The sequence below is a fragment of the Rhea americana genome, unplaced genomic scaffold (genome assembly GCF_003343005.1).
Source record: "Rhea americana isolate MKP2758 unplaced genomic scaffold, rheAme1 scaffold_119, whole genome shotgun sequence".
In the NCBI taxonomy this organism is placed as follows: domain Eukaryota; kingdom Metazoa; phylum Chordata; class Aves; order Rheiformes; family Rheidae; genus Rhea; species Rhea americana.
The window spans coordinates 1,506,251-1,533,443 of NW_028185250.1; the positions used below are offsets into that span (position 1 = coordinate 1,506,251).

Sequence of the window (27,193 nt, forward strand, 5' to 3'; positions counted from 1 at the left end):
AAAAAAAAAGACAAAAATCCCTCAAGAACATGGCAACAAGAAAATAATAGGAATCAACAGATACAGCCCTTTAACTCCCAAAAAAAAAGACAAAAATCCCTCAAGAACATGGCAACAAGAAAATAATAGGAATCAACAGATACAGCCCTTTAACTCCCTTTCATTGCTAATGGGAGCAYCAAAATGTAAGTAAGTGGGGCAAAAGTTAAGAAGTGCCAGCGCTTACATACTAGAAGTAAAACATCAGCCTCAGGCTCACCAGTTCTCTCCCACATGTGCCTGACACTCCTGGAAAGACCTTGCACAGGATTGTTCCTTGTGCCGGGGCCACGTCTGTGAAGCCTTCACCTCTCTGGAGCATACCTTCAACCTGCGGGCTCTTTCAGGTCTCCTCTGAAACATCTGGGCAACTCCGAGGAAAAGCAGAAGCATTGCCACTGTTTTTTTAGCCTTTTAAATTGCCATTCTTTAGTGAGCCTTGATTCAACAGACTAGCAGGATCTAACAACATTGCCCACAAAACTAAGCTGCATTAGTTTACAGTGGAGGTGGCATCGCAGAAGCAAACTGCCAGATGAACATGCTTTGGGGATGGAGGAAAGAAAAGTTTTGGGTAGTGTCACATTCCCTCTGATYCATCCCCACTCTCTCTAATCCAAACAGCCACCTGCCACCAGCCATTCCCACCACTAGATTCTGCTTCAGCTTCAGTCCCTGCTTCTCTCTGTCACCCTTCTTTCCTTCCCTAGAACATCAATTTGTCTGATTGTTTGCTATTAACTGTTGATTATTCTGCACAGAAGTCCAAGGAGGATAATTAAAAACAGTTAAACCAACAGCAGTGGAAAGTAGCCTGCTGCTGAAGAGAAGAGGACTGTGCACAGCGAAAACATYCTTGCTCACTGTGGACTAGTGCAAGTCGGGGTGGCCCAGTGAGGCTGCCATGCAAAGGCCCACCGAGGGAAGGGCAGATTAGGGCCTGTTGATGATCTCATCTGAGAGCCAGGGAAAAAGTACTACAGGCCTGTTTTCTCTAGCAGAGCTGTTGGGTTACAGCACTAGGTATGGAGAGCCTCACAGCTAGCCAGCTGGGTGGGACATAAGTGAAGGCAATGGGCCAGCTCAGGACTGAGGTTTGCCTGATGTCTTTGAAAAAGTCCTGGGTCTGCACTGAAATGCAGAGACTTCCCTGACTGGAGTGATTTGTCTTACATGAAGCAGTGCAGCTTGCTGTCTCAGTTCCCAGGGACCCTCACAGTGCTGCAGTGTGAAGCTCCCCAGCGAGCACTGGGAATGGGGTGCTCCCCGTTCCATTAACCAACGAGACCAGAAGCCCTGGCAGCACAGCACACACTGAGCTCTGCAGCAGTGGCCTCCAAGCTCTGAGCAATTTCCGCATTAAATTTGCTGAATGTATTGAAGAAATTCAGCTTTCTGCTTTCTCCAGCAGCAGCTCTTTTTAGACAAATTGTCAGCAGAAAACCTTTCAAGAAATCGTCTTGCTGTGAAATACACTTTTGTTGCTGGAAATAAAGGACACGGGCAAATGTTGGAGCTGATAATACAAAGTGCCCACTCACGCCTGTGTCAACACAGATCATTTTTATACACAGTAATAGACAACATGGAGTGTTGAGAAGAAGCTTGAGCAGGAGAAAATATACACATGATGAATATAAACCTTGAAGGAGAAAATGCTAGAAGCATGGTTTTAGTGAGATAGATTTTTTTTTTTTTTTTTGCTTCTCTTGTTATACAAAAAAGAATTGCTGGTCAATTAGAATGACAAAAGTTTCTCCAGTTGTACATGCAAAACCGGCTCTAAACTCAGACCTCAGAGCATTTAGTACTTCCCATCTGTGAGCAGAAACAGCCTGTGACTGTGCAAGTAAAAGGGGGAAGTGAATGGGTAGAGAAGAAGGTAGAGGTCTCCAGGGACAGCAGCTCCTGATTGTATTTAATAGTATAATAAAGAAAACAGCTTTTCTTTTTAAAAAATGAAGCCTGTAGCTAGAAGGAGCAATTAATTCCTTCGCTACTGAACTTGTTCCATCACGGACAAGACCAAGGCTTGGTCCCTKGGCATGGACAGCTAAGGTAACATAGCTGTTTCTGCTAAAAGGGAGAGACCTTATTCCTCTCTCTCTTGTCTTTACTTCTCTCCTTCTCCTTGCCCTGTGGTCCTATCTCTTCCCTTGTGTCAGCCCCTGTTGCCCACCAAACCCTGCAGTGAACTACACTAATAGTTAGCCTAGCAGGTTATGATCCTGTTTTCCAGGGTGGTTTTCTGCTGTCTTAGTGAGTTAAAGCCACTCAGGGTATGAGATACACAAGGTAACAAGAGGCCAAATGGAGTTGGAAAGAAAAAAAAAAAAAAAAAAAAAAAAAACTTTCTCCAAAGGGAAAGAAGCTGAACACCAAAGCCTGGTAGGGAATTCAGTATTTTTTAAGAAACAGACCTTGAGTAAATCCCAACCTTGACCTCTGTATGGGTGACAGTCTTGTTTCCCAATTAAAATCAGCAATGCAGAAGTGGGTTAAAATAAAGAAGGAAAAAAAAWTGGAACTCTTTGATTTTCGAAGAGAGGCTCAGGACAGCCCAGCTGTGAATATAATGAGCATCTTTTGTTTCCTCCATAGGAGACCTGTAAGGATACAGCTCCTACAAAGATACAGGCTCAACAAACTGATAAGGCATGATTACAGGAACTGTGCCACACTGCTAAAGCAAAGCATACTTTGGGAYACATAAATAATATTTTTTTCTGAAAAAGGTGGAGCTAATTGCAAATTCTCTTGGTTTCACTGAAATCTGCTCTCAGCTTCATTTCATAAAGCCTGAGCCAAGGAAATGTGAACAGCTGGGATACCAGAGGCAGGACAGAAAGGGCCAGAAATTCTGTGGAGAAAATGCAAAAATACAAACTGAATGAGGCTTAATACATCAGGGATGAACACTGCTTTGACATTTTTTTAATAATATCCMACAGCCTGAAGACATGGTGCTCGATGCTATAAGAAAATAGCTTTCATCTGAAGCCTGATGTTTCAAAAGAAGCACAACTTAAAATCCTACTAGATGTTTAAAAACTAACCTATTTAGCAGCTGTAAAGCCTAACTATRATGTCTTGCCTTTGTCCAGTAAATCACATTACACTCCAGCAGTGGGATGTATACTCTGCTTTGCTGTGCTACTTCACCTTCTCAAAACTAGGGCTTTCTTGCTGATTGTGCCACTAGCTTTATACAGTACTTGTTCTAGACCTTGTATTGAGGGCTGGTCAAGTGGGATCTGAGAGACATCTCTGAAAGATCTGACCTCCTGCCTGGTAGCTCAGGAGCCAAAAGCCAAGACCTGAGCTGAGGTAGTTTGGGAAAAGAGAACAGATTTCTTTTAGGATTCAAGAAATAAAAGGTGACTCCTGAATTTCACAGCCACAGGACACCCATTGATCCCAGTAACACAGAGCCATGGCAGTAGAGTACTGCTCTCCATACCACAGTACGATATATGGGCAGAGAATGAGGGTTCCTGCCATGGCAGGCCTGTACTGAAACAAAGCGGGCTCTCCCTGTTTCATTCGCAGTCTCGGCAGGTATTTTAGTCTCTTGAACCCAGTACAGTTTGTTTCCTGCATCCTTCCTAATAAAGACTAAATGCATGTTTCATTGATGCTCAGCTGTTCTTAGATGGACAGGCAGGTCACAGCACTCTGCATCAGGCTGCTAAAATGTGACTCCTCGAAGCCTCAGATCTTCAGATCAAGGCTCTCATTTATGCCATTCACTTAGGAGATTTCATCCTGTCCAGGAATTTGTTCTCTATGCTGGGAAAGTCATCTTTATGGCCCAATCTTCAGCTCTGTGCTGAGCTTGGTAGCCCAGTGGCAGTTTTATAGCTCTCTCCCCTTCTGTGGATATGCTAGACCCAGAACCAACAATCCTTATTATTCAAATCAATAAATGGCTCCCAAAGTCATAGATTTTGTCCAAATGTTGTAAGCTCAAGTATATTACTTAGGGACAATTTGAATTTGCCTTAGTCTGTATTTCCCTATGAGTAGCTGGCTGGAGATTTGCTGTTTTAAAAAGAAGAAAAGAACAGAGGCATTAATTCCTTGTAATCACTCGGCTCCAGGAGACAAACCTGCAAGACATCACAGATTCAGTAAAATCCTGAGCTGGCAACACCCCAGCTCTGGGGCCTCTAAAGAGCCGCTGGGTGAAACCAGGTTTCATAGCTCATCAGCACAGAGCAAACACAAACTTTATTATGTAATCATTGTCGCTGGAAGAATTATCTATCCTTTATCTCCGAAAGAGAGAAAGAGATTAACTTTGGAAGCCTATAAGCCACCACTGAAATGCCACTGTTAACCATTCACTGTTAATCAGCACATCCAGCTCTAATGCACTTAATCAGAGCAGCTGATATTTGGTTATAAACAAAAGTCAGCCAAGTGGAAGAGAGGAAGAAAATGTCCATAGCCAATGCTTGGGGCTGGCATCTTCTGCTCATGGCAGCTTCTGACTCAAATAAACACCCGAGCAGCACGGTGGCAACTCCTGGCAGATTTTTCCAGATCCATAACTGATTACAGCTGGTTTTGGCAGCACATTTAAATGACACCAGGAAGTTATCAGAAAGGCTCCCTGTAATGTAACTTCCAACACTGGACTAACAGATGCATTTAGGAAGCCAGCCCCTGGTCAGAGAAAATGCTTCCTGGGGTCTTTGGGGGAAGTCCTACCTGCCAGCTGTTAATGGATGGGGTTGAACTGCAGTCAGAATGTTAATAAGCCTATTATGAACAGCACTTTATCTTATGACAAAGGTGGATTTAATGGTGCCGAAAGGTTTCCCAAAGTAAATTTCAAAACATCCTAATACTGCAGCGAAGACTCCATTAGTGTACTTATTAATTACAATGCAGCCACATTTCATCAAGGCTGCTTCAGCAATCCAGGATCTGAATCCTCCAGCAGAAGAATTTTGCATAGAAGTGCTCTGCACTCCAAAGATGAGAACATGAGGATCTGTGCCACAGCAGAAAGGAGCTCCTTGTKGTTCTGGGCCATGCAGAAGGACTGCTGTAGCAAAACACCATCTGCAAATTTACTTTGAAGCACAGCAAACAAGACAGTAGAAAAACTCTCTCTACTCTGCAAAGATACATGGAAGCTGAGGTCAAAGAGACCATTAAATGGTGCAATCTGACCTTGCAGAAGCCCTTAACATAATGTTTCTTATTTCATCTTCCACCTTTACTTCCACTCTGCTTTCTTTTGTGATAACTCTAACCTTGATATCTATCACAAGCTCTACTCTTCTGTCATCCAAATGCTTTGAAACATCTCCTCAGCTGATTCAATGAGTCCCTGCCTCATGGAGGTTTGCAGGTTAGGTCCAAATCTCATAGCTCCCTAGCCACCCTCCATAGCCTCTCTGGGATATTTTCATGAGGCCTTTGTCTGCGCCATGAATCCTCCAGCAAAAGTGACAGTCAAGTCAGCTTCTCCCATGCCTGCTTTTACAACCTAGTGTGACATGTATTAATTCTTAACACGCTTGGACTCATATACTTTAAAGTTCAGGTCAATCTCAAGGCCAAGATGAATCCTTGTGTCTCAGGATTGATGCTGTTCTTTTGACTCTGCTGGTCAGGGGCCTGTTCTATCTTAGATGCTCTTGCCTGGTTTCCATGAAGACTGTCTAGAGGAGATAGGGAGAATGATCATTGTTTTACAGCACTGTCAAAGGACATCTTTCTTTGTCTTTCAGCTTATGGTTTAGGCTAATAGTTAAGCGTGAATGAATGTAGGCTTTTGTGGACCTTCTAGAGTCAAGATTTTGAACTCTTTCCTTCCCTAGGAGCAAGCACACTCAGAGGGGGAGAAAACAAGGTGTGCAATTTACATAAAACTCTGGCATAATATCATGGCATCTTTCATAGCATCATAAAGGTTTTCTTTTTTCTGCTCATCACCACTGTCTCTTCTTGAATACCCTGTGTGCACTGAAGCTACCTACATTCTCATGCTGTAATCTGCATCTCATTCAGCAACCACAGATCCCTGTAAACCCCTGCCCCTGCAAAAAACAACAGAAAAAAATCACTTCACAACTTTTCATTGACAACTTCCCATTTCCTAACTTCACTGAGCTTTCCAGTTGAACAACTACTCTTGCTGCAAAGGGAGCGGCACTGGTCTAAAGAAGACCTTCTTCATCTCAGCTGGCTCATCAATCATTTTCAAAGAGGAGTTTAAAAGTCTATTCCAGTGGGAAAGGGGACCTAATATTCTCCATCAACTCAGCTGCACTTGAAGTTCTCAAATGCATTGTAACTATCTTTACCATCTTCAGCAGTCAAAGAGCAACTTCACTCAAAATAAGAAATAATACTTCTTCTATAGTACTTGCTATCCAAGACTGCTAATATCATAGAATCATAGAATGGTAAGGTTGGAAGGGACCTCTGGAGATCATCTAGTCCAACCCTCAGCATAACCCRTAAGGGGACTGAACCTGTGACCTTGGCATTAGCAGCACCACACTCTACCCAACTGAGCTMAACCTGCCCCCTAAACCCCTGAATTATTTCTCATACCATCCCAGGACTCATCATCTTCCTTTTGCAGTTTGAGGAGCTGACTCAAGGCACTGTGAAGCAGTTTGTCCCCACTGACAGGGCACAGTGTTGGGACAGAGAGGCTCCRTCTCTCTAGCCCTGTCTCACTTTGTCATTCCTATACACTCCTACTTGCTGCCTCTGCCTCCTGTGAAGACACCATGAAAGATACCATGCTCTTTGAACCCTCTTTTGTGGTGAGCATGTCCAGACCTCATCAGAATTCTAGCAGATATTAACACTGTATCCGGAAGAAAAAGCGTTCCATTTTGGTTTTCTAACAGGAAGAAAGGTGAAACCACTTCCAAGGTGAAGAAGAAATTGCTCTGAACTTGGAAAGGGTCCTATTCAGATCATCTGGCCCATCACCTGACTTATATGCCATCATGGAGTCATATAAGAGTGAATTTCAACATCTTTCTGAAAAGGTATCATTAGAGAAAGAGTTCCTGGTTAACACAAGTATCCACATAGCTCTAAGAAACAACAGGACTATGACAGATCTAGGAATTTCTGTTTCATACTCTACTCCAAATGTAAATCACAGAAACCTTGGCAGATTTCAGGGAGGAAATGATAAGCTTCCCAATATTTGTCATGAGTGACCAGAGAAGTACATAAAACCACAAACAAAGCCATTCCTATTGCTAAATGAGTCCTGAACATGGTTTTTTCTTTTTTTTTTTTTTTTTGAAAATGCAAATAATAGAAATTAATCTGTCAGCCTATGTTCAGGCCCTAGCCTGTTCCACAGTGAAACATTGAGAAAGCTGGTTGAAATAATTATTCTTAACTTATGCAATCATTCTTTTTCTTTCTGAAGGCTAATGGAGTGAAAACATGGCTTTCCAGACCTTTGCTAATGACAGAGTCAGAAATAATGATCGGGGACCCTTATGTTCCTCTCATAACGAGAAAAGCAACACAAAATGATAGGGATGTGAGTCCTGAACAATCATTTCTTCTTTATTTAAAAGGCAAATGGAGCATTCAGACAAGTTCTTTAGGTTAATGGAGCCAAAAATAGGGTTTCGAGGCAAGGATTTTTCATTGATAATGCAGCACAGGCAATATCTTCACTGGAGGAAAGAAATATTTACAGATGTTAAGATTTCACTGAAGAGAGCCAACATCATAGCAAATGCTGTAGGGGTAAGCCAAATTCATGCTTTGCTTCACATTCCCCCAGTCTGCATGAGCAGGACCGTAGGGTGCAGAGATGTAGCCTACCTGGCCTAGGTTTTAAGCAGTGGAGCAGTACAGGAAGGTTGCAGACTAGGTGAGCCCCTAATCAGATTCAGAGGAGGGGGCACCACAAATTTGAAGATTGCTCCTCACATGTCTGTCCCCTTAAACTCATGCCCCCAGCTGAGACGTGTCCCCACACAGACATGCACGCACACACTCCATATCCTCGCCTGCGGCGCAGATGCCGGCTGCAGCCTGCACAACCCCCTGCAAGATCAAATGATTCTGTGACTCCCGCTCCACTGCTGCTCGCTGAGGGTTGCCGGGTTTGGACAGGCTAAGCCCAGGCTGGCCCAGGGTGCCCCTCAATGCCAAGGCCCCAGCAGCCCCTCAGGCTGTTTTAMCTGAGGCTACCCTTGAAGCCAGGGACACAGCAACTGCAGCAGGGACAGATGGACTTGCCCACAAGACATTCAGATCCCCCTCAAGCAGCAGCTGCAAAGGGAAGGGTAGAGTGTAGGGAGCCTCCCAGGTATGTTGCTGATGATCAGATATGATTTGTTTGATACCGTCTACAAGCAAGTGGAAGGAGAAGTGAGTACCTGGAAAGACTTCTGCCCTGTAAGGTCCTTTTTGGAGACATGTACCTGTTGCCTTCCCATAGGCTACCAAAGATAGTGGAGTTTTCCTAACCTTGGGACAGCASTTCAGTTCGAAGTCTCCAGAGAGATCTATTTTTTCGCCACATCACTACTGGAAGCAGGTTCATGTTTCYCTCGTTCTTTTCATACTCATCAGTTCTCCTGTAAATAGACCTGACACTACAGCCATAGGCTGAGGGCTTTTAGAAAAAGGGACCTTAACTCCTTTGTCACTAGCACCATGTACATTAATTTAACAATTCTGCTTTCATTTCTGGCACAACAGGAGGAGAGCTAGGTTTAGGCACAGTCTCTGCCACACAGTCCTGATTCACTGCTCTCTCTATAGAAACACAGGACAAAGCCTCCTCTTCACTCTTAACAAAGCCCATCCTGCAATGGAAGAATCCTCACAATCCTTCTTCAGGATACTGAGGCAGTTAAAAATCCAAATACAGGTACATCAGTGTCATTGATTAATCAAAAGTAGGAGGTAGTAAATAATCTACTGAAGGAGTAATGAAAAAAGCATATTTAGTACAATTAACAGTCTCTCACATCTTTCAATATGAGACCATCACAAGTAAAAAAACATTCTTCTGACAGTCACTACGATATTTATAACTCAGTATTATCATGAGGCAATCTCCTGGAAAGAAACAGATCATAGTTCATGGATACATTTACTTTTTATCAAAGCCTGTTCTGTGTTTATACATTAGAAAGGGAAATTTAAACCCATTGATCTGTGAGGGTTAATGCCAGGAGAAACAAATTCAAGAAACTCGTTTAATTCTCAATCACTACCTTAATAAAGCTATCTGCTTTCTTAGGTTGTGATCTCATCAACCTTCACAAGATCAGTGGCAAGAGCTTTGTGTACTCAATAGGAAACCATTAACATGTTGAAAAGAACCATGTAGTGATGGAGGAAAGTTGCCCCCTCCTGCAAGTTAGAACTTGAAATCAGCACCCTGGGTGACATTTGCCGTATATAATGTATGTGTAATTTATTAGTCAATACACAAATCTTTAGTCATAAGCACAACACAAAACTTAGGGAAGGCATAAGCCCCTTTGATCAGCTTGCTCCTGAGCAGAAAAAGCATTCAAGGAAAAGGATATCACCAGGAGCAGGGTGACATGTGCTGAGTATGTTCCAGGTCTCAACAGCCACCTACACTCCCACTAAGTTCGATTCACTCATCACTGGTAAGACTGTGTCATCTTCCATKTAAGACACTAACACTAACATACACAACTAGCTAAAAACAACCTGTGCTGGCAAAGATCACTGGCAAAACGATCAGTGATAAGATCCAAACGTACTACAGGTAACAGATATTTCAAGGAAAAAGAAAACAAACTGTGTTAGAACTATCATGGATAAGTGTCAACCAGWTCAGTACAGTTCCTTGGTCCTAGAGTCTAGGTGAATGACTTGGCATTTGGAAAACATTAAAAAGTGTTTTATTGGAACGGGTACAGTGTACAACACAATCCTATTGCTCTCTGTAACCATTCTGTCCCCATCGTTATTGACTACTCCATCAATCTGTGTCATCCTCAGATTTTATCAGCAGCAATTTTATATTTATTTCCAGATCACCAACAGAGAAATTGAGTAATATCAGACACAGCAACTGTTTTATAAAAACCTCATTTCCATCAGCTAGCATGCCCTGCTTCTTTTGACTCATTAACTCAAAATTTTRTGTTGTGCTATGTCAAACACCTTGCATAAACACATTATCTCTCTGCAGTCACTGTTAACAACTAAATTTGTAATCACATAAAAAAGAAAGCTATTCTGTTTAGCAGGCCTTACCTTCGCGAAAGCTATATTGACTGATGTTAATTTTATTTTTAGTTGGCAACAAAATCTCTTATTTCCCTGTGCATTACTGTACCAGGTAGTGATATCAGGTTGATTGKCTTATAATTATCTTAATCATTCCTCCCAACCCTCTCAAGTACTGGCAAGACCTTAGGACCTTTGCAGTCTTCTGGAATAGCCCCAGCACCACCAGGTTCATTAAAAGCATTCACTGCACCAGGCATTTCTTAAGYCAGCTCTCTTAAGACTCTTAAGTATATTTATCCCAATAGACAATGTTTAACAGCCTCCTTGGTTACTTCTCCTTAGAAGTAATCATCCTTATCTAGGTCCATATGCTGCTGCTTTTAAAATACAGASTGGAGATCATTACATAATGCCTTTGACTCCCTAGCTTCATTATAACATCTTTAATCATCTCCACCTGATAAYGTTCCTACTGTTCCCAAACATACAGAAAATCTTTGTTGCCTCTACTACCTCCTTTGGCCAAACAGGTGCATTTATGTGACGAGTTTAGCTGCCCTCCTTCCCAGCAATGACYTCTGCCGCACTTTTCCCTCCTCTGAGCTTGGAGGAGTTTGGCAGGAGCAATCCTGGCTCCAYGGAAAGTGAATCCTCCCCAGCAGCTCAGGGCAGCACCAAACTGGGAGTATCACAGATCAGAAACAGAAGGCAAGTCCAGAAGAAGGATTGAGAAGGTCTCCCAATAGCTGCCTAGAGATTCAGAGATTTTCTGTAATTTTCAAATAACCTAAAGGTTAATAGAGCCAAAAGCCCTGCCTGCAATTAGAGGAAAACTGCATGAGGAGAAAAATTTGCTCCCATCTTCAGGATGTTGAGGCTTCTCTTCTTCCATAGAAAGGTCAGGAAAGTAAGATAAAAGCTGGCACAGAGCCTGTAACAGAGACAGGAACAGAAGTCACCCCTCTAAACTACTAATTTTGTCTTTTCCTCATTCCTCATTCCATGCCAAATTATCTACCCCATCTTGCCTTCACTGCCACATGCACATCCAAACTAAAAGCTTTGCACTCAGAATAAGCATCAGCAATGAGGAGAAGCTTGTTATTGTAATATAACACATTCATAGCACACACACTGCATTCTAATACCTGAAGCCGTATTGAGAAATCCTCTTAAACCAAAGAAATACCACAAGGAGTAATGAGAATGTTCAACAAAACTCTCTGAAGCAAACAGGGAAGTAGRAAGATTGTTTGACCTTTTAATATTGTAAACATATCCACAGTGTCCAAGGAATGGCTGCATCCCACAGTCTCCTGAACAAATACCTAATACCTCTAATAACACCATTTTCTTACATGTCCCTCTGTACTAGCCCCATGGCTCTTCTTAGCATCAAGACAGGATTGCTGGGATTACCTGGAGTGGTATTTCCCGGCCTATTTTAGGAACTGTGTCCACTGAGTAGGCTAGGTCATCAACTGCAGTGTTCAGTTCTATTTCTGAGTCTGCTTTGCTCCCTAGCTGCCTGTAGTGGACATGCTGCTGCACAGCCAAACCTGTGTCCTGTGCTGAGCTGGAATGTAGATCAAGAGGGTTTGGCAGTAACAGGATATTCGGGATCAGTCTGTTCAGCCAAGCATTGCTTTACTAGTCACAGTAGCCTGAAGAACCAGATGTAAAAAAAATACATGTCCCACAGAACAAACTGCACTTCTTTGGGAGAAGCATGATTAGTGGCCTGATTTTGGACATCTCGCACTCTTGAAAATGAGAGAAGCCATGATCATCAGGGAGGGATTACAACGGCTGCCTGGGGCAACCGCATCCAACACTTTCCCTCAGTATCTCCTTTGACTGACAAAGGAAGCAGCCTTCATAGGCTTCGGGGTTTACACCACAAAGACATGGTCACAGCAAGAAAGATCTTCATTGCCTAAGACTGAGGGCAAGCCCATATTCTTTCCAAAACATCTTCTATGAGCTTCCAGATGGCAGTGATGGGCACAGAGCATAACCCTGTCTGCTTCATGCARTGACGCATGGGACAAAGATCATCAAGTAAACTTTACTCCAACTAGCTCCCCAAATTGGATGAGAAAAAATTGAGAAGCTGCTTTGCTCTACAGCAGAGCTAATTTGCCGGGCACTGAAAGATCTGTAGGGTGTCTGGGAGCTGAGTTGCTATCTGCATAGAGCAGCACTGTGCCATGAGGACTCACCAACTACTTAAAAAGGTATCACTGCACAGCCCAGCGTCAGATTTCCGAAACGCTTCAATTTCCACTGTGTTAGGTCTGTGAAAATCTAGTCCCAGGTATGAGTACTGATGTGTTTGGAAAATCAGGCCTGAGGCTCTTGAAATACGGCCTTTCTCATGTTGCTCCAGTTACTACTGATCTCCTCACTTGAAGAGCTGGTACTGCTGAGGAGTGCTGTGGTCAGCACTGTAATAGAAACCAGTATTTGGAGTCTGGTCATTGCAAAAGGTCCTTCTGAAAAGGCTCAGAATATATTAACCATTCTTCCATGAAAGCAGCATTAAGGATGGGAAGAAAACAGTAACAAGGGATTTAGCATAGTACCCTCAGAAACGAAAACTGTTTCAGTAAGCTTTTACAATTCTCTGACCATCTCGAAGGACAGCCATGACTTCAGACCTCCAAAACGCTTTTGCGCAAACACTGCAAAAACAGCAACCACAGAAATTAAGATATCATAGCAGAATGGTTAATATATCTTTTGCACGAAACTTTAGTGAGAAGAAAAGAAGCAAAAAATTGAATCGCCTATTTTCACCCTGACAAGCATCATATGTMTCAAGGCTCCACCCTGGATCCTAAACAGTTTAATTGCTTTGTTTATGAATGATCTAGAAAGGAATTGAACAGAAATTGCAAAAATGGCAACAACCACAAACTTTTTAGGTTGTTTCATACAAGGAACAATCACGGTAACATTCAGAAGACCTTAGATAACCATGCTGAATGGCCAACATAATGAAATTCCAGTGCTGAAAAGTCGAAGATAGGTAACATTAGAAAGATGAAAAAATTACTTGCACAGAAATCTAAATGGAAGTGGGCAATTTTTCTTCATCGGGAGCAAATGGACTTTTCAAATCCCATCAAAGAGGTACGCAGTAGCATGCACCTGACCTGGTCCCTGCACCCAGCCCCTGCACCATGCTTCTTACAACTGGGTGAAGAYGCTCATCTCATGACGTGCACCTGACTCCAAAGGTCTTACCAACTCCTTGCTGCTGTACAGTGTTTCCCCACACCAGGCACATGCCCACCCCAACACCTTTCACATAGACAACCACTGTGTGTTGAATGGTAATTACATCCACCRCCTCAATGCAGCAAGGCTACATAGTATGGCACCTCCACTGCCTGCCTCCACACCCATCTCTTTTTTGCTCCTCCATGATCACGGTCTCGATGGGGCTTCTCCAGGTCATGCTGTCAGGTCCTTGCTTGCATTGCCTTGGCAACCACATACAAATGCATACACAGTTCCCTCAGGTGCCCCTTGGCCTCTGTCTCAGCCAGGAGCACCAAGGAGGACAGCAGCACAGAGAAGGAAAGTGGCTGAGATGCTATAAAGAACAGGAGAAGGAAGGATGGAGACAGAGCAGAGAGGAGGAATAGTAAAGAGAYAGGGCTAAGGAGACAAAACACTAAATTTTATTACCGCAGTTGGTACAAAGATACAATGTAGGTAATACAATTAAATAGTCCAGGACATCACCATAGATATATTCATGTAGACTCAATATGCACGCAAATAACAACAGAGAGCCCAAATGAATTAGAAATGTAATACTGAAAAATGAGTGATTTTATGTAAGCTCTACAGACCTAACTGAAATACTACACACAACACCTCTYCATGGACTCTAAAAGCTTCTTCAGAAATACTGCACCAGTTTTCAGAAGCCACAGGGAGGAAAATGAAAAAAAAAATCCTCTTGAGGCAAGATATTAAGACGACATCCTAGGAAAACAGCAGAAAGCAAGGCTAATGGCTAGAGTTAGTTATAAATGATGAAAATAAAGAAGCTGCGTCTGTAGCAGGATAGAAAAAGGGCTGCCAAAGGAACATGGAGGCAGCAAAAAGTATWCTCCACTGAGACTTCTTACACCTCCAGGATGCCTGAGGCTCTTGCTGTGCTATCCAATAGGGTAAAGGAAAAGGTTAGGGTCAGTGTTGGGAGAGAGGCAAAGACTAATCGAAGACTAGTTCAGTTGAACTAGGGCTGGAGAGGAACTGTGAAGGAAAATACTTGCAGAAAAATACTTCTCCCCTGAGTTTGTCCATCTGGACCACAAATGGGAGTCTGAGGCTAAAAGGTCAGCAGAAGAACGGTTAGACCATGGCCAGAGCTTTATACAGGACACCCAGGAATGTCCAAGATGAACAAGCTCTCAGAAGAAAACTGTTCCTGCAGACAAACTTTCCCTTGACTGTCGTCTCCATCCCCTCTCCAATTGGAGCTTTCTCTTGCTCATGAACTAAGCCCAACCCTAGCCCTAGTCACAAGAGTCAGCCCTGAGGTGAGAAGCACTACAAATACCATTGGAAGGGGTTGGAAAGGGACTGCCAAGGGACAGACTGCCTGTAAAAATAATTCTCCTCTGAGAAACTGGTCATCCGGGCCATGTGGGTGTCTTAGGCAAAACATTAGTTGAGGCCTAAGTGCTAAGGTTCAACTTAAGGATGTGAGCGAGAGAAAGCCTATCACTCAGGCTGGAGTGGGGCTGCCAGGGAAATGATTGCCTGCAAAAATAATTTTCCCCTGAGAGTCTGGTCATCTCTGGCATTTCTGGATGTCCTGGGCTAAAGATCAGCTGAGATATCAGGCTAGGGCTAGGGTAAGTGTTATGGGTAGTGTTGGGGAGACACCAAGGCACACCCTCCAGCTGGAGAGGGGCTGGAAAGGAGCTGCCAAAAGAAAGAYTGCCTGCAAATATAGTTCTCCTCTGAAAGCTTGTTCATTTAAACCCTGACTGGAGGTCTTGAGCTAAATGTCCGACCAGATACACATTAGGACTGGGATTATGATGGGGATAGCAACAAAGCCTAGCATTCCAGTTGGAGTAGTGCTGGAAAGGAGCTGCAAAGGGTAAGCTTGTCTGCAAAAATAACTCTCTTTTGAGAGACTTCTGAGCAATGCCTGGGATAAAGGCCAGTCGAAGGGAGCAATTAGGTTTAGGACAAAGCCTAGCATTCCAGTTGGAGTGGGGCTGGAAAGAGGTTGCCAAGGGGAAAAATGTCTGCAAAAATAAATCTCCAAGACCTTGAACATCTGGGCCATGCCTGATGTTCTTGGACTAATGGTCAGCCAACACTTAAGAATACGGTTAATTGTTAAGGTTTTGGCTGTGAGAGAGAGAAAACCTAGTGCTGTAGTTGGAGTGGGGCTGGAAAGGAGCTGCCAGAACAGCAGTTGTCTGCAACAATATTTCTCCTCAGAGCTTTTTCACCTTAGACATGCCTTGAGGTCTTCAATAAAGGTCAGCGAAGGCTTTTGGGTAGAGCTTATTCTGAGTGGGGCTGGAAAGGGGCTATGAAACTAGTGCTTAGGCTGCTAAAAGAATTAATCTCTGAGACTTTTCTAATAATACTATGATAAAAGAATGTGACAGCTTTAGAGTAGGCTCAGTTTATTCCTAGTCTTTACTTCTTAATGTCAGTAAAAATGACACATAATAAAAAAAAATGTGAGGAAATCACCACAGATAAAAAGAAATGCTTTTTACAAATAGGTATTTAGACCTATTAGCTCATGGCCAGATGACCAAGGACAGAAAGATTCAAGAYGAAAATATATTTGTCTACAGATAACGCTACTTTCCAGAGTATGAGTTAATGAAAACAACAATTTTTAGAGTATATTAAATGCCATACTCGAAGGCTTAATCCAATCTTCAGTTATTTAGAGTTCAGGGTGATATCCAATGGGGCTGGAGAACAAGGTTGAAGGGAYTGATCATCCTTCATCTGCCTGCTGTGAGGTTCTTACATCTATCTCCGAACYGTGCAGTGCTAGCCACAGTCAAGAGATAGGATGCTGGACTAGAAGTCACCCTGGATGAGTTTGTTTGCACTCCCTCTGCTCTGCCTTGGCTGCAAGCTATGTGAAGGTTTTATGTCCATAATCCACAGCTYTCCTTGAGGAACACAGAGGGTCTCTGAAATGCTAAACAAGCCAGGCAAAGCAGCTTACCTGAAGCTATAAGTAAACTCAGCAGTTGGACCTCTGGCATGGGCTTTGGCTTCTTCCTYTTCTAAATGGCTCAAGGTTTGGATGCCTCTGTTTTCATTCCTGTATCTGAAAGATAAAGGAATTAGCAGGACTCCTTTAATCTTTGTTTTCTCTCAGATAAGTGTATTAGATTAATTTTGTAGGTTATGGAAATATTTATTTTGAATTAAAATTAAAGCTGCACCACACTGTGTGTTATTACATGTCAGTGTAAGACATGGCTGAGTCGCATTGTCTCCCGTATCCTGACTGCCAGAACATCACTCCTTTTGCCCAGAACTGGATGAATGAAGCAAAGATGTTCTCTTTTCTGTAAAACTCAGTTTATATCAGTTGTGACATACAATATATGGGGTACAAAAAGTTTACTTAAATCTATGCTTTATTTTCACAGTCACATTGGGAAATTGCCTTGGCTTTCAAAGAACTAGAAGTCTAACCCAGGGCCCAGTTATTGACAGAGAAACCCAATAATTATAAACCTCTGTAAACTTTTTCTAGTGAATACAAGAATATCTCAGCTGGSTTTACCTAAGCTGTCTCCAGCCCCAGTTTCCCTTTTACTGGAAGGAAAGTTACTATTACCTTTTATCTAAGATAAAGAAAACTGAAGAAGTGATGGTTTCAAATTCAATTAACAGGCAGACACACATCCCCTCTATTTGCAGGGTTGTTGCTGGGGAATTTCCCTCTCTCTTCTGAATAAAATGTAGTCCCCAGAAAAAATCAAGCCCRAAATAGACTCTAAATCTCAGAGGCAGACACGTATGAAGAAATGTTAATTAAATGAACATATTTCTCAGGTGCAGGGCTCCTCTACCTGGATRGAGTGACATAGTGAAAGGTTGGGAGCGCAGTGTGCATCCTTGCCACCTCAGCAGCTCTGGGCCTCTCTGTTTCCACCTCATCACTGCATAACGCCCTCCCAGGACACAACAGCCCACCAAAAAGCCTAACTCCAGCGCCAGCCAGATTACTTTCCAAGCTACATCTGAACAGGCCTATCATTTGCCTTCAGCAAATCTTTTTCACTCTTAGCCCAGTCAACACTTAGGGAAATGCAGTTTCATTAACCCTTTCTCWCAAGGGCTGCATTCAAGTACACTGATACGAGAAATACTAATGTTGGCTCAGATCCTATTGCTGGATGCCTCTATGCCTCAGTTTCTCTTCTTGCTTTTTCCTTTTCCTCTCTCTTCGAAAAGCTRTTTGGACACAAGCACTAACCTCAGGCCAATTTTTTATTTCAAAGCTGGATTACTGCATTAACTCCCTCTCCCCATTTCTCTACCACTTATCTCAATGATCTCTGACTGAGAGGATATAACACAGCAACAATAGACTGGGAAAAAGACAAGGGATTAMAACATAAATGGATCTATATACTTAATAGCTGGAAGAAAGAAAAGTGTGACCTACATTAATCAGAGGCAAAATAACAACAAAAGGCTTTAGCCGGTTGTGTACCTAAGTGTGTTTTTCTTTTTKGGGGGGAGAGGAGGGGCTGGGGCCACATAGCAAGAAAATGTGCTTGAAAATGTTACTTTCAAAATGTGGATTCAAACAGAGTTTGGCAATTTTTCTATACTTTGGAAGCAATTAGACAGTATTTGAGGAAAAAAAATATATAATTCAGTTATCACCTTTATGAGGACAAAATTTCCAAGCAAGAAACAGCCTAGAGTTCCAGATTGAACTCTTCTGTGCATAAATTACTGAGATTTCTCTTTAATTTCACCAAGATGATCTCAGTTGCCAGTTCTTGCAACTTTCCCAAAAGTCTTTCAAACAGGGGCTTAGAGCTCCAGACCCTGGAGCCAAGAGATGATATAAGAGTCTCGGCTTCTACTAAAAGTAAAATTGAGGCCTGACCTGTATGATTGTGAAGAGAACATCGAACATAAACAAGGCTCAGAAAAGAAACCTCTTTTCTCTTTTTTCACCCCCGATTTTTAGGCAAACTCAGAAGTTTGGCATACCAACTTGCCTTTTCAATTGCTGGAGTGAGCAACACCGTAAATGTGGGGCTGTTTTAAGTATCAAAGTCCCTCAAAGGTGTTGTCTGCATCCCTTATTTCTCACTCGAACTTTTACTGAGAGAAAAGACAAGATGCAAATGGCCAGTACAAACTGCTGGTTGTATGCCATCTGCTGCATAGCTAGAAGTTGGGAAGAAGACTAGCTTTGCTGAGATTTCTTGCCTAGCCCAGAGCAGGAGGTCTCTTTGGGGTCCTCAATCCTGAAATAATGAACAGCTGGGAATTGTCTAGGAATAGCCTCAACCAACCTGTCTTCTCTGCTAACCTCCTTAGAAACACTGGCGCTGGGCTCTTTGACTGTACTCCTGCCCCAGCACCCTCCTGAATTCTGAGCTGCATTGGGTTTCCTTTAACAAATCAGCCTCCAAGCCTCCATTTTAACATAAATTGATTGGAGATGCTTTTAACTGTTCCTTCTGGGTGTATTAATTTTTTACAGATTGAATTTGGTTTGATGAGGCAGGAAACTTGAAACTATTCCTGGCATCTCTTGCAGACTCAGAATAACTGCTCTAATGCATTCAGAGATGCTCACAGCAGCAGGGTGGTAACGGCGCAAGGATGAGGAGGGGGTAAGCTGAGCAAGGGGGAAGGGGGAACCTATGTGGTCACCTATCCATTTCGAAAAAGAACATCAGTAAGTGATTGCTTACCCGTGTCATCTTTTATATTAAACATTTTTCCCAGCAATGCAGGTATTTCGATCAGGCTGTGACTGCTGACATTAACAGATACTAAATACACTCAGGAGAAATATGATCAAATGTTTGAAGTGTCTGGTAAATGTGCTGTTAGCTGCCCTCCCAGGGAGGCTTAGTGCAAGCTATTGTGTTTTGCTGAGCAAAAGAAAGGCTAGAATATTAGACAAGGAATCCAAAGGCAATTTTATCAGCAGTGTTATGCAGCTCGGRAACACATTGCTGAAGGATTGGAAGCTTTTCTATTACAGCCATCAAATTACATGCTATTCTTAAACATTGAAATGCCATTTTACATTTTAAACCTTGCTGTTTGGCACCCATAAAGGATTGCCACCATCAGGAACAAAACCTTCTTATTTTGACAGTGTGACAAGGCTCTGTGCAAGACCTGGCTTTCACTCCCTATGCAAACAGGCAAAGGCTTTATGCTCCCCWCTCACCCAGAAAGAAGCAGAAGACACACTTGGCCAAACTCCTCCATCATCAGTTGAACTCTGTTCAACTCAGCACATTTAACCCATGGATAAGGTTGACTGATTCCATTCTTAGTGAAATGTCCTGGATCATCAAATAGGCCTTTTCCATCTCTGAGAGCTTTGATTTCTTCCTTCAACAAGATTTGCTCCCTGTTCAGCTCTAGAAGTGATGGGCCAGCAAACCCCATCATCACAGCTAAACTGCTTTGCTCCTGCACTAAAGGAAATAATAGACAGGAGGACAATCAGCAGAGGATAAAGGAGATTGGCTGCACTGGAAATTAGATGACAAAATGTCAGGAAAAAAGACCGTGAGAAGATCCTCCCTGAAATTCTCTCTTCACACTGTGACTGTTGCTCTTCTTTCTCCTTTGGTTTCCTGACAAGCAACCTGAACCCGCTCCTTCCTCCTGGCACATCAAGGATGCTGTATCTGAGCGAGTGAAACCTTTGTTTGGCTGGGAGATGTAAACACTCCTGCTCAGAGGTATTTTCATCCTTAAAATAGCCTCTCAGTCCCTCAGGACTGTTCCATAGGGTCATAAAAAATAAACCAACTGAAAATAGAAGGYCACTTTTTTGGTAAAAGCCCAAGTTCCTCTGGGGGAAAATGGCTGTAGCTATCAGAAGAGTTTCCATTTATTAATAATAATAAAGTTACATAGATTAATAACATATATAGTATTTTTCTATCCTAGAAGCATCCTTAGTCCTTTAAAATTGTTCAGTACATAGGAACTGGTTCACCCAAATGCAGCCACCTTCAGACTAGATGCAGCACATCAAAATACTCTTCTCCAGCCAGCAGAGGCTTTCAGCTCAGTTCAGCCAGATACCAGGATCAACATTTTTGTTTTATTAAAGAAATCAAATGTCATGTTTCTGGAATATATCCACACCTTATCTTAGGTAGTCTGTCCCAGGAACAGTCTGAAACTTAGGGCTCTCCTGAGACCTAGCGTTCAATATCCACAGCACCCTTGTAGGTGATTCAGCCTGGACTCATGCTACACAYAAATCCTACCTCCCCTTCTGGCAGGCACAGTTAGTGCCCTGCTAGGAAGAACCTGGAMCATCCCATCGTCACAGTCAGTTATGTGACATTGCCACAGGGCGAGTGAGATACATGAGGGCAGCAGGGACACATATAACTGCTGGTCTCTCCAGGTAGGGCTGACCCTTTAGCACCTGTACAGTACCATGCTTCCTTGCTCCCTCCTCTCTGCCACCTAAGGCTGAAGAGCTGGATTACTCTAGCACTACCCCAAAACAGTGAGTGATTCAATAGGCCAGATAGTCAGTGAATTTGGCTTTGGTCCAGGCTTTGAGACTGGTCATTGATCAGTCATGTGGTCAAAAAATAATTGGTCAACACAAGGATTATAACCTTCCATTCAAGCATTAGGTATCAACCCGTGCTCACTTTGGTGAACCAGTGGTTTCATTTAGCAAAGCAAGCCCTAGGCCCTGCCATTTGTCAGAGTATCACAATTATTTTAAATTCAAACCTGCTGTCTTTTTCCACCCCTTTTCTGTTGCTGAAAATGTTTTTTTTGACAGATCTTGATAGATTTGAATTGTCTGCCATATGTTGTTTCCTTTCCTGACTGTTATCTCCATATGTCAAATGTACTTGGATCTGATGATCTCCATACAAATGATAACAAAACAGACAGACAAGGAGAGGCCAGACTGCAGGAGAAACAGAATCCCAATCATAGAACTGAAATACCAGCACACAGCCTTTCTACGGGAGACTGTACAGTTTACATGCTGTCACTCAAAACAGTGACTAGCTACTCCTTCTAGGCACTCTTGCACATTAGTTGCTCTCTGACTGTTAGCAAAGGATACAAATGGGAGGAATTCCCCAGGGACCCACCACCCTGACTAGGGCATACAGACTCTAGCAAAAGACCTTGTGARTAAGGGTTATTTTGCCTCCAGCATAATCATTGCCAGGCTTTTCGTGCCTTGTTTTTCGTGGTAAACTGGCTGAATTATCAGAAGTGCCTAAGTGACTTCAGCATACAAGAAGTCTGGTCTCCTATATCCCTTAGGCATTTATGAAAATTTGATTTATTCTGTCTTTTAGAGAATAAATATTTTTCTTTTCCCTTTTCCCTTTTCTCTTTTCTCTTTCATTTTCTGCTACCTGCATTCACCTGCTCTGAGGCTTATCCCACACTTCGAGAGATCCAGCAAGGAGGAAGTAGAGAGCAGAGGACCACACATATCTGATAATATAAGTCAGGGAATGTCACAAAGCACAAGCCATATAGGTCTCACAGCCCTGGAGCAGACACCTAGTAGATACCTGRCATGGGTGCCCTGTGGCTCATCAGTCAGCACCCGCTGCCGTTGAGCACCTGGCAGGCAGGCAAGGCAGTGGCCCATTCTCAGCAAGCAATCCACAGAAAACTTCCGCACATATATGCTCCTCRTAATAGTAAGCCTTGCTGAAATTGTTGCTATATTTCCCACATCCAGTGGGGGAATTCCTCAGGGTGACGGTGTTGTGAAGCAGTGGGCAGCTGGCAAAGCTGTTGGGTTAGGAATGGGCGCTGACATTATGATGCCAGGATGCCCAGCCTGTCTACCTGGGGGTTCCCTCGCTGGCCAAGGAAAGTTCATCCATATCTACCCTGTTTCCCCTTTCCTGGTCCTCCCAACTACAGAAGCAGGCCTGGCTCTTGTGGTATAGTTGAAGCAATGGTTGTGGTCTGCTGTCCTGCTCCACCTGGGATGAGCAAGCATGCAGCTGCCCAACACGTACCCCCAGACAGCCCCAGTCATGAGTTGCATACCTTCTTATTCCYTTTCCTATTTCTTGATCCAGCTTTTTCGCTGCCCTTAAAACTTYCTTTGTTCCAGTCTCCTCCCAAATAAACAACTCACCCCTAATTACTTTTTCGCTATTGATCCAGGTCTGTTACGTCCATACCCAAATCTAGTATTTCTGATATTGCTACACAGGTCATTTTGGCCTTATGTGGTATTACTGATATGSTTCCCTAGATGCTGCTGGCCTCACAGGATTGCACTCTCCGAGAGGTCCCCAGCTCTCCCCTCCATTGCTCTATGGAGTTTGGCCAGTTCTCACACAATTMCCTCCTTAACTGTGTGCGAAACCCAGCCACCCCTTGCAGCTCTTTCTCTAACTTTCATCCCTTCTCAACAGGTTATCTCACATGCAGCAACTCCTTGCATCAGCTCCAGAGGTTCCCATTTGTTGCTGCCCCAGCCCTGGCACCCTGAAGGTTTTGCTCTGCCCAAATGGCTGCTTGTGCACCCACACCTTCTACTTCCATTCCAGCATTTGGGGCAAAAAGCACAACATGGAGGAATGAGGCTGCTGCAAGGCTCTGTGCACAGTCCAGGCTGTGTGGAGGTGTAAAGAAGATATTTCTGGCTGCCATGAGCCCAGTGGATGAGCCTCGGCCTGCCTGCACCATTGCAAGGGGTAATGCTACCACATTATGGGATTGGGTGTGAGGTGATTCATCAGTGCTGGAAGACAAGCTTTTAAKGAAACAGCAAAGGACATTTCTGAAATGCATTTTAGTTTCTTCTGCTTTTTACCGAGTACAAAAATAGGCAAGATTTTTTCTTCCACTTCACATCTCTGAGGTATTTACTGGTATATCATCCCTATTTCCCTGAGCTGAGTAAAGGACCTCAGGAGCATGAAATGTATGTGGTCAGCCTCGCATTCAAGTAGCAATGAAGTCATCTTCCCAAATCAGATATGATAATCCCTCCTTGTACTTCAGGCTGCTCCTCCCTGCAATGAGCATCTGTGAACACGAGAGCACTTGGCCTGGCCAAAGTCTAATTTCAAGGGCACTGCAGAGAGGATAGGCTACTCCCAGGGAAGTTGRTGAGAGTAAGGATGGGAAAAGCTGTATTCTACAACTCTCTCCTCTTGTGGTGCACTCACCAAAGCCTCCAAACTAGCCAGGACTATGGCTGTACAGTATGCAGGCAGGAGACCTTCATAGAGGAAGCAGCTGTGTCAAGAGAAAATAGAGAGCTTTCTCTGAGATAGTGCAGATCCAGAGTCACATTGTACAGCCACTGCAACTGTATCACTGGAAAGAAAACATTTTTGAGACTAAAAAAGTAATCTGCAGCCCTGTCACCTTGTTCCCGTCCCTTCCTACACAAGAGCAAGGTGCAGCTCCTATGGTCCTAGGTGAATCCACTAGGAATCAAATTTGCTCTTACAGGTCAAGGTAAATCAGTGCAGTTCCTGAGAAGGAAAGCCAGCGAGCTAAAAGCTCAACAACACATTTTAGATATGACGGTTTCTGACTTCCTCAAGTTCTACTTCTATGAATTCTTCCTTCTATCCTTYGGCCAAGGAAAAGCATTTTTCTTCCTTTGTGTGCTTTTCCTTCACTGTAGTTGCCCTGCTGAACTGCTAAAGAAACAAAGCAGTGTTAGATTTGAGATCTTCGCAAGGTTAAAGAAGACACCTTTCACTTTAACAAATGATGGTATCCATCTGTTTAGCATCCCTATCATGTGTCTGTAACAGATACAAGCGGAATTGATTATCTTTACTTCAGAGATACTAATTAAAGTCCTCCTCTGATGTAATGGTACCACTAAAATTTCCACTCSGCTCATCTGTGTTTTCCTCTGGATCCTATCTTTTTTTCAGGACAGAGAAGCTAACATTTAAGGGGATAAATATTTTAAGGGAGATCAGAGAGAGAAGAAACAAAAGCAGCTGATGAGTCAAAACAATCAGTACACACACAAAAAAAAGTTCTAAGATCTAGAATAATTCAGGTTGAAAGAAATTTCAGAGGTCCATCTAGTCCAAACACAAGCTCACAGGAAGGCCAACTTCAAAAGCAGATCAGGTTGCTCAGGGCCTTGTGAAGAGTTTTGAAATTCTGCCAGGACAGACACCCCACCTCCTCTCTGGACACTTGTTCCAGTGCTTGATCACTCAATTTGCAGGCAAATGTGACAGCCTGAAAAAAAGGCTTTATGACTAGCATCTATCTTGAGCTATCTGCTCATGAAAAAACCTGCAAAGCAGAGCTGGATGTGGTCAGCACATGCTTGGGGGTCAGCACCTCCTCAGGAAAACCCTCCAGTGCACAAGCAGAGCTCGTGAACCGGTATTTCAGGGTTTTGTTCAGCCACAAAAGCCTTCAAGGATGCTAGCTTCTAGGGAAATGTAAGTCAGTGTGTAAAGCCATTTGGTGAGCAGCGCTGGGACAAAAAGGGCTATAATATGATTGCCCATGGAAGATCCACAGCTGTAAGTCTGAGTAYTTCCCACGGCATCCCTCATCAGGGGAATGGCCACACTACACCTCAAAAACAAGAGGATTTATGGACTCTTTTGTCACCCAGGACCCTGATGTTGRCAAAGTTTCTATTAACCTTACAGTGTCACACAGATATGCTTTCTTAGAAAACCCAGCTGAAGCAGGTTCTCTTTCATCTCCCCATCATCTTTGTAGGACCTGAGTGGTCCAGTTCTACAGYACAGCCAAAGAAGGCAGGCAGCTCTGGAACAGGGACAGAAATGAACAGCTCACGTTAGAGAGCAATAGATGATGTTAAGCCATCTTCAGTGCTAAACTTGGCTTTTGTTAAAAATACTGCCTAACTGCTGAGCCTTTGCTGGAAGAGACCTCATGGCATAAATAGTGACATTTATTGAGCAGTTAGACACAGGAGAGGGATTAAACCCTACAAGAGACTCCTCTTTCTGGAAGGCAAGTAACTAACTCGCCTGAGTGTAGCTGACAGAAGTCTCACGTTCCCTTAACTCTCAGGGTCAGTCTCTCCCTTCATAAACCCTGTGTCCCTTTTGCTGGTTCTTGTGACTATGGTGGTCCCTTGGAGGACGCTGCCCCCACACAACTCACATTTCTCATTGTAGGAAAGGGGAAGGGCATAGATTGCAGCAGACCTTTGAATGCATGAGGAAAGCTGAGTTTTTTCAAAAAAAAAAAAAAAAAAAAAAAAAAAAAAAACATTTTGCCTACAGTCCTGAAAATTACAGAGGTGCTTCTAACATGAAGGGGATGTGTGACAAAAAAAAAAAAAAAAAAAAGTTGTGTTACATGTGAAGTTTATTTGTTAAACTAATAATGCTTGAGAAAACAAAAAGCTTCCTGCTTCTCCAATGAATTCAAAGTTTAGCTGTTGACCCAGACTATTACTCCATCAGACTGGTTGGGTTGCCATCATTCTAAGTGATGGTTGTTATTAAAAATGTATTTAGAATATTTTTAAGAATTAGTGTGATTCATTACTTTGAGCTAACAAACAATGAACTGAGCCACACAGAGTGATTAGACAAAACAGCTCTCTGGCACACACTGAAGTTTTTCTTTACCCAAGTTCCAACTAAGCCGAAGATTTGAATAGTTAGCAATAAAGTTCACAGTCTTTTAAATTCAAATCTTCTRGGTCGCTTGCTCATTAGCCACGGAAGTGCTCAGCTCAGAAGTGCAATATAAATAAATAAAAGATAATGCAAGTAATTCAATTTCAATTGAAGAAAAGTGAAGCTGAAAGAAGACAGTTTTTCTTGTTAAAGTCATTCAGCTTTCCAGGACTCCAGTCTTCTGAATGTACTTTAACAACTGCTGTTACAGAAACAAGCTGTTTAGCAAGAGACATTGAGATGTGGGAAAGGTTGAGGAAGGTTCCCAGGTAGGGAACAATTTGGGGGAATTGCAGCCATTTCAGGCTCAGGACTGAAAGAAAGCAACAATTTCAGACCTTACCTCACCACAGCTCCAGTTACTGGAAGTCTGTCTGTAAGGCCTAACATAGAAGATACTCCTAGTTTTGTCTCCGGTACATCTCTGACCATTAAGTACCAATGCTATTGCCCTTGGGGAGCACTTAATGTCTCCATCTATTTTAATTCTATCTCATTTTGCACCAGTTCTTTAGAAATACAATTGCATGCATTACTTTGTTTCAGTCAATACCACCTAGATAGCTTGAAATCAGTACATAAACTCCTTAAAGATAATAATGCACTGAAATGAAAAGAAAGTATTTTGCTGCTTCATATGCTTGAATAGGAAGGAATTGAAAGGACCACTACCAACATTAGACAAGCTCACCATTTAATTCTGTATTTTAAGAGTCTGATTATATTTTGTCATCAAACTCCTGCAGTTCAATTCAGTATCATTTTTTCCCAACATAAGGAGCATTTCCAAGCTACTAGTGCAATTGTTTCTATTCAGATGGTGTCCTTTAATCAACAAAAGATCTAGCATTACAGACAGTGCATACATAGATCTCACAGAAAGCCTGGCCAAAACAGAGCTCATRAACCCTCACAAGCTCTAAAAATCAAGCCTATCTGTGACAAATAGTAGAAATCATAAGGCCTTCCTAATTAGTGCATTCACTTTTGGTGCCATCTAAAGACTGAAGCGTGTAAGTCTC

The 27,193-nt window shown here is 42.9% G+C and overlaps 1 long non-coding RNA gene across 1 annotated transcript in view; it reads right to left on the reverse strand.

Annotated features, from left to right (window-relative positions):
* Positions 1-27,193, reverse strand: part of LOC146600672 (uncharacterized) — a 68,841-nt gene that overhangs the window by 2,613 nt on the left and 39,035 nt on the right. The window contains exon 2 of the long non-coding RNA XR_014897751.1: positions 16,499-16,603. This is a non-coding gene — a long non-coding RNA (uncharacterized LOC146600672). The remainder of the gene's footprint in view (positions 1-16,498; positions 16,604-27,193) is intronic.